Below are 8,811 nucleotides of genomic sequence, written 5' to 3' on the forward strand. Positions count from 1 at the left end.
AAAATGTTGGAGCAACTTCTAGAAACTTATCAGAACTCATGCTAAGAATTAATTCTCCCCTGCTAACATCTGCTTCCAGATGTTTTCTCTGATTTGCCTGATTATTATCCACTGGGAAGGCTGTGCTTCCACTGAAGTGATTATGTGCAGGTGCTAGCACTGCATTGAGTTGAACATGTGCAGTGTGCAGTGCATGTGGCCATTCTGCTGCCTTTCAGAGGAGATGTGAGTCGCTGCTGTCATGGTGGCCACAGCTTGTCTTCACACCATTGGTTCTGAGCATTAACCACAGGCCTCTGCATGCTACCTAACCTGGGCTGTGGCATTTCTCGTTAGGCTAAATGCCTATTTTCATGGACTCTTTCCAAATGCAACTTGATTGAGTAATTCATAATAAGTAGGGAGAGTTAAGCTTTTTAAGTTTTGCACGTTTTCCTGCCAATTATTCCATCAAAGACTGGCTCACTTTGTTGCTACGGAGCTTCTCTGCGAGGCACGACTTTGGTTTATTCAATAGTACATGTATTTCTGAAAGCAACTTACATAAGAGTTGGCCTACCCAAACTTCATCTTCATACAAGACTGATTTTTGACCGCTTGATGGCCTCATCAGATATCAAAGCAGACACTGAATAAAGTTGTCCCCAGTTCAATATTTGTGTAAGGGGGACAGGCAGCTTCACAACAACTGCGCTTGTCTCTAACCTGCCATTGCTGCCTGTTCTCCTTCCACTTGAGGTGCTGCAGCATAGTGTCCTTTGCAGCCTCTCGGAGATCTCGCCACGCAATCATACATTGCTACTGCTTCTGCTGGCCAGGCTTTTCCAGGGCAGACTATAGCTTTCATCCCTCAGAGATGGCAACAGTGCTGCTTCCTGCACTGGCATGAGCTGTACCCACCTGGATGGAGCTAATGGGACCAGGAGGTCCCTGCTCCTTCCTCCTCCTCCTCCTCCTCCTCCTCCTCCTCTTCCTCCTCTCCCCTGCCTGGGGTTTGTTCAGCAACGCAGGGCAGGCGATGCAGCGCTCGCTGCCAGCGGGTTGTCTCGGGGGTACTTGCAACTTCTCTGACGCTGTTTTTATGCCACACGCAGGGCGATGAAGTGGCATGTCCCTCTACTTTTGTTAGAGCAAAGCAAATCTGTTGGCTTTAATCTTGGAAGTCCTTTTTATAACATCAATTTTGCAGCAGCTGGTTTCCGTGGAAACCAAGAAATGACTCGTAGCACATACAGGAGAGAAGACCGCTGACCCGCTTGTCCTTCCCCCTCCCGTGCCGCCGGGCTTCCCTCCATTTGCACATGCACGCACGTTGCTCATTGCCGTGAGACGGACCAGCCCGGGCCCGGAGGCTTCAGCTTGTTCCACGGGCAGCAGCCCCGGTGCAGTGCCTGTCCCGGCTGCCTCCCGTCCTCCTCATCCCGCCTCATCCTGCCTCTCTGGGCAGCTTGTCCCACAGCCGGGGGAGGAGGGCAGAGGGAGGAAGGGTCTCGAGACGTCTTCACCCTCCCCACCCACCGCTGTAGCGTTCCCAGGCCCCAGCAGTGACAGAAGGATTTGTGCTCAGCTTTGAATGTACATGTCCCCCTTCCTTTTTGGACCCCTTACCCGCTCAGGTGACATATTTTGTTCACTCATTTATTCCATTGCTCCTAGTGTACTCCTATAGGTTAACTTGTTAAACAAGTATATTTAGAACACCAGTCCTATATGTATCGCACTTAATTTACAAACATTCTTGGAATTCTTCCTAAATACTACCAGAAATATCTGCTCTGGTGAAGTCTTACCAGCTTGCCTGCTGGCTGTCGTGGTTTAAACCCAGCCAGCAACTAGGCACCACGCAGCCACTCGCTCACTCCCCCCGACCCAGTGGGATGGGGAGGACAATCAGAAAAAAGGAAAACTCATGGACTGAGATAAGACAGATTTAATAATGAAAGTAAAATAAAATTTAATACTACTACTACTACTAGTAGTAATGAAAAGGAATAAAATAAAATAAAATAAAATAACCTGGAAAAGACAAGTGATGCTCAATGCAATTGCTTACCACCTGCTGACCAATGCCCGAGCAGTGATCTGCCCCTCCTGGCCAACTCCCCCCAGTTTATATACTGGATATGACATCCTATGGTATGGAATATCCCTGTGGCTAGTTCGGGTCAGCTGTCCTGGCCACGCTCCCTCCCAGCTTCTGGTGCACCTCCTCGCTGGCACAGCATGGGAAACTGAAAAACCCTTAACTTAGGATAAGCCCTGCTTAGCAACAATTAAAACATCAGCGTGTTATCAACATTATTCTCACACTAAATCCAAAACACAGCACTGTACCAGCTACTAAGAAGAAAATTAACTCTATCCCAGCCAAAACCAGGGCACTGGCATTTCCAGGTTAAGGTTACGTTACCTGCTTCTCTTTAATTGCACTAGGTACAAACACATCCTTGTGGCTTTTGAGTACGAGCAGTACGAGCAGTGTGAGCATCTGTCTGTGCCTGTGCTGTGTCCTCATTGAATTGTCCTGCCTGGAAAGTGTTCTTTTCCAGCCACAGACTGTGAAGGGATTGGGAAGAGGAGGGAGCAGAGAGCTGCTCTCTTGTTGGGGGGTGATGGCCGAGGTGTCCCAGCACTGTTACTCCGACACGAAATGCGGTGGCGCTGGCTGGATGTTTGCTTGGGGTCAGCCACGGGATGGCTTGTAGCATTTCCATAATCAAAGACTTTGAGTTGTATCAGGAGAATTAGTGCCTGGCACCAGGTGATATTTTTTTAATTGGGTCATGGACTTCCTTGAGCTTTCAGCAACCAGATGTAGATGAGGTGCTCTTTCGCTGGGTGGTTTTTGGACTTAACTAGACTCGAAGGTAAGCTCTTCTAGCCAGCAAGGAGCAGCAACTGCTTTGAACGGCCTTGGTGGCCAGGCCCTCTCTGCGCCTCAGGGCAGAGCAGCCACCTCCACCATCTCAGCCTGGCTGCCCGTGACTCCTCCTTTGCTTGGCTACTGGAGCTACATGTGGCTTAGCGTGCCTGCATTCTCCTGAGCCCAATCCCTGTGCCCACAGGAGGGACGAGTGACTCAAGTCTGTCCTTTAGCCTCATGATGCCTGAGCTCTCCCATCCCCACAGCCAGGAGTTTACCACAGAAAAAGCAGTTTCCACCTTTACTCTTGTTCCAAGCCTCATATGAGCATGGCGAGGCTCGCAGAACCCCAGCTTTTTGTTTAAATGGGAATATTGCACGATGCAGACATTAGAAAAGCCCTTTCTTTCCTCACAAAGCATAAAAGCCAGGCTATTTATTTATTTATTTGCTGCTTGTCCAAGTGAACCAGGTTGTTGACTGAGTGCCTTAAGCACTTGTACTAAAACCTGCAGTAGAGCCTTACCCATCCCATCCCACCTCACCCCTTCCCATCCCCTGCGTGGGACTATTACAGGAGCCAGGCTTGCTGTGCCGTTCACAGGAACGTCATTTCATTCCCCGTTCAGTTTTAGAGCCCAACTTTGTTATTTTTCAGGCTCACTTATAGAGTCTGGCAGCATGGGAATGGAGGGGAGCCCCCCCTGAAGGCAGGCAGTTCCTATGCCTGCGCCAGGGAGGTGGGAGGGAGGTGGTGTTTGCCCCCTGTGCCTGCTGCCTGGGCAATAAAGGCAGTGCCAGGATGGACCCTTCCCTCCCGTGGCCTTGGCCTCACCGGGAGGGACAGAGATGCCGGAGAAGACTCCAGGAGCGCTTCTGCCTAGCCTTTCTGTCACAACATGGCCCTGCCGATGGGATGCTGGGACCAGGGATTGCAGAGGGGTGTGATGGCTGGGCTTTCTCAAGCCTCCCCACATCCATCTCCCTCCCAAGGCAGGTGGTGTTTCTTGAGGAGCCACAAACCCATATAATGCTCTTCCATAACTAGAGTTTTTATCTGTGCATTTGGGTAGAGAGAGGAGACTTGTCTGACCCAGGCTCAGCTGCAGCTTTTGGTTGCATTTCTTCAGATACTGTAGGTACCAGCGTGGAGTATGTTACTTTAAAACATGGTTTTAAATTTAAAAGCAGCTTTAGCCCTTGGTCTGAGTGGCAGCTCTCCCTCATGCTGAAAGGTCACTTAACGCTAGAACAATTGCATCAGGGGCTTCCTCTGAAGTGAGAGTAAGGTGCTGCTGTGGGGAGGGAGGAACTGAGATGGAGCCCTTGAAGTCCCTTGCTGGGTCTCCAAGAGTCCGTCCTGCTCGTCTGCTGGCCCAGTGCTGCGTAGCACTGGCTCAAGTCTCCTCGCAGGGCACCCTCTGCTTCTGCTGCAGCACCCCAGTGACGGAGATTTAACCTTGCGGACAGTCTGTCCCCATGGCTCTTGTCCCAAAAGCAAGTTGCTGTTGGGAAAAGAGCACCAAAAGAGCTTTCGTGGGCTGCTCAGATGGGAGGGAAAATGTTTCCTTATTCTGAGGTCATCATGGAAGGATGATGTCATCAGCACAGGCTTCCACAGCTGAAAAACTAGAAGAGCTGCTAATTGGGTCCTTTGGCCTCTCCAGCCGCCTATGGACATGGGGTTTCTAATGTTTCTCAAAGGCTAGCTTCTCCAAATCAAGCTGACACTCACTAGAGGTGCGGTTTTGGGGTGGTTTTTTCCTATAAAACTGAAAGATTAAGATTTATGATGGTGATCAGCTGAAAAGTAACCTACTTCGGCACTTTTCTCCAGCTTGCAGACAAGGCTTGAAGGCAACAGCTGGCTTGGAGAGATGGCAGAAAGTCACCCTGGAATCTGCAAGGAGGGACAGAATCGAGCTTTTCCAGGCTACCAGGTATATGCTGCAAAGCCCACCACTGGTGGACATTAAACAAGAGCCCGTTTCGGGGGTGTGTGTGTGTGTGTGTGTGTGTGTTGCTGCTACTTCAAGACATTCTCAGTAAATGTTCCCAGAAGGAAGAAGTATAGATTAGCTCATGACACAATCAGGGAAGAGTGTCATGACCTATGGGGTTATTTGGTCTGCAGGTAAAATGCAGGCCCTCAGAGACTATTTAGGAAGTTGAACATCTGTAGAAGACAGAGTGAGGGAGAAAAAGATGACTCTGAGAAGCTGATTGCTCTGGTTGTGCTATGTACAGGTTATGCCACAGGCTACGACCAGAAAGGTGCGTAGTCTAGCTCTGAACAGATTCCCGTTTGTTCTTGGTTTAATTCTGCAGTAGTAGTATATTATAAATAAATAATCACATCAGTATAGTTAGTATGAAAGCCTTTTTTTTCTCATTGGAAGACAATCTCAGCAATATTGGCACCAACCACTACACCTTTGAAGCTCAGTGCAACCTGGAGAGGTGCTAGAGGCTGTCTGTCTCTCTGAAGGATCCATTGCAGGTTCCCATGCCATGCTCATCTGTACTCTCCGAAAGCACAAGGTGAGCGTGGCATCCCTGAGCGCGTGTTGCGGCATGGCTGTTTCACTGGAGGAGCGTCTGTGTGTGGACCCGTGGGGCAGAGGCAGCGGTTTGGGCCACAGAGACTGTCCTTCCTTTAAACCTCTTAACACACACAGATGCCATAAGGCTCCTGGAAGGGCAAAGCAGCTTAAAGAAAGCAATTGTAGAGGTGAGAGCATCCTCAAAAGCTGGGCTACTCCTTGAGGCATTTCTCTGCCCTCGACTCCAGAGTGCTGGAGGTAAGAGCCAGCACAAGCAGCCTCCACTCAGCCGGTCACCCTGACTATCTGCGGTTCTTGTTCAGTGCTTTTACTGAACTTTCCAAGTCCCCCTGACATAAAAAGTAATTGACCTTTACAGTTGCGTTTGAGGCAGCTACGTTGCTGTCAGCTCTTGCTAGTCCTCACTACTCAGATCATATTTGCTTAATGGCATGTGAATTAATTTGTTAGAAGCTGACACTTCGCTGCAGGATTAGTTAGTGAGGGTTGGTGCACAAAATTTAAGATGCAGAGCATCTTTTCAGAAAAAAAAAAGGAGGGAAATTCCAATGCTCTTGGAAATCTTCGCTTTTAGGATGCTATGACTGGAGTAATGAATGAGCTGAAGCACAGAAGAAAAATAAACTCAATTCCAGCTATTTAAAGGCTCAGCAATTCCTTCCAGGCGAAAAACAAGCAGCTATTGTGTGCCTGTGCTAGGACGGCTGGGGGAAGGCAGCATTTCCCACAGGCAAATTAGGAATGGGAAAGCCAGAACAAAACCCACAAGCCTCAGAAGCCCACGTAGGGAACACAAGCCATTTTCTGTTCGACATGATTTGTGTTGTCATTAGGTGGGTTTAATGGGGCTTTATTCTTATTCTGGGAGGAAAGCCCTGGCTTTGCTTGAGCTAACAGTAATGACCGTTCAGACCTGGGAAACATGAGGGAGCCAGCCGAAACCGCATTCGCTGTGTCACTCAGGCACTCACTGGGAACAGAGGGTCTCCTCCTCCCCCCCGTCCCTTCCTGGTGCTCGAAGTTGGGCACGTTTCGCTAGAGCCTGATAAAAACCTGCCTGTGCCCCGTTTGGCAGGGGGCATTCGATTCACGTCATTTATCTCACTGTAAAGGAAGACCTCTATCAGCCATCAGCCACGCTGGGACCAGATGGAAACCCCACAAAAGGTGCATCTGAACCCCCACACTGCTGCCCCACAGTCGCCTGGGGCAGAAGACAAGGCTGGCATCACGGCTGCGGGAAAGGCTTTTTTCTCATCTGAGATGGCTTGAACCCCTTCCTAACCTTCCTGCCAAGCTACGGTGAGCCCCAGCAGGAGCAGTTCAGCAACAGTCGTGGCTTCTTGAAGTCCAGTATTTGGGTGCCTTGTTTCAGGCTGTGTAAGGGTGAAAGGGGTAAAGAGGTAAAAAAGGCTCCCTGAAAGGAAACCTTAATGGTTGAAACCCACGAGCCTAGTTTGAACCATCCCTTTGAGGCACACGTGAAGCCCCCCCTTTCGCCTTTGTTGGCTTCATTCAGAAGACACCAGCAGTGACTCCTCTCCTTTCACACAACTGCACGGGCTAGAAGCAGCACAGCAGGTAATCGGCAAGTGCAGCAGGCTTTCTGCTTTGAGGATTCCAGAACCGAAAAACCACTTTGAAAAGAACACGAGAACCGCTGGCCACCCATCTTCCACCTGCAGAAGGAGCCGCGTTACCTTAGCTCTGCTTGTCCTGGGCTGCTGCTCAGATGGAGAGCTGGTCTCGTGTTAGTAACATCCCCCTCTAAGGAGACCTGGAGATATACGTAGCCCTCTATCATCCCCAAAGCAAGCTAGAACTGCACCGGTGCAGGAATCTTGCATTTCTTTATGGCTAGATCCTGGTTTAGTTTGCGTTATAATAGTTTTAGTGGACCAGATCATGTGAGAAGTATGGGATTCCTACCCTAGCACAGCAGGAATCAGAGTTGCCGGTGGAGCGTAGCTGCTTGCCCAAAGCAATGCCATGGCTCCCCTGGCAAGTTGTTACATTGAAAAGTTTGAAGTTTTTTTATGATCTGCTTTAGATAAAACCAAAGGGTATCCGAGAAAGTCAGGAACTGTCCAAGAGCCTTTTTCATTGCACTATCTACAGCACTGTGAAAGAAAACATTTATTTGGGGAGAGTGATATGACTAAGGTGCCTTTAGCCATAAAAAAGCTTTGCTTATTGAGAAGCAGTTCCAATGACAAATTTGCCACATAAATGCTGCATGCCTGAAGAAACTGTTTTAGAAAATGAAATTTCAATTGAAACATCTCTATTTTCTTCAAGAATGGTTCAGTTAAACTCAGCTACTCGCCCATTAAAAAACAATGCAATAATATTTTTTGTGTATCGATTACCTTCCTAGAAGCGGACAGGCACTCTTGGCCATTGGCTGCCACACGTGAGTTTATCTGGAGCTCACATTATTAGTTTTAACTGATGAACTCTGTCAAATTTGTCAAGTTTCCTTTCGGTAGGCTACAAGTTCCTCAAACTCTCTTGCAGCTCTGCTAGTGATCAGTCGGAAAAGGGAACACACCTGTATCTTGGCAGCTTCTCCAACAGGTCATGTCCTAGCCAATCTTCATGGGCAGTGCACAGGGAGAGGCCAGGCTCAGCATGCACAGTGTGGTAAAACACATACCCTTTCCAGCTGGGAGGCGAGAGGGGAAGGGCAGCACCAGCTTTGACAGCCACAGGACAGCACTCCAATTTTATCAGTGCCCTGAACGTGCAGGGAAGTTATCTATCCTGTTAAAACACGTGGCTCCTCTGCCTTTGCTTGCAAAGTCCAGCACCAACACCGCCGGGTGCTGGCAGAGCCCATCCTCAAGGGCTGCTGCCAGCCCTGTGCCCGAGCTTGGGGATGTTTGGGGAACTCCCTTTGCCGGCTGGCTCGCCATGCAGCTGCCCCACAGGCAGCGTGGCTGTGAGGAGCAGCCAGCTCTGCTGCCCAGAGCAACCACAGCTTCGAGCAGAGGTGCCACCACCCCGCAGAACTGCGCAGGGCGTCCGGCTGCAACCCAACTGCTCAACTGCCTTCTCCGGGAAACAGCCTGGCGGCTTCTTAATTAAACAGCCAGGAGAGTTTCTCCAGTCTGGGTCAGCAGGGGGCTGTGCCACCAGCAGCACTGCCGCTGCAGAAGCGGGTATGCCTTAGCTTAGGCTGGCATTGCCACTGGTACTTTACCGCAGCCTGGGTACTTCTGCTCTGCTCAAAGGAGTGGGCAACGCGCGGACGTTACAGACCCCACGCGCCTTGTGGCTGCTTAGTTTGGTGCAAATCCAGACTACAGATCTGGGCTTTCAAGCGAATTTGTAGACTATGGCCCACAATATCTGCAACATATCGCAAGCACATCCTAAGTGGTT

The sequence above is a fragment of the Accipiter gentilis genome, chromosome 28 (assembly GCF_929443795.1).
Source record: "Accipiter gentilis chromosome 28, bAccGen1.1, whole genome shotgun sequence".
In the NCBI taxonomy this organism is placed as follows: Eukaryota; Metazoa; Chordata; class Aves; order Accipitriformes; family Accipitridae; genus Astur; species Astur gentilis.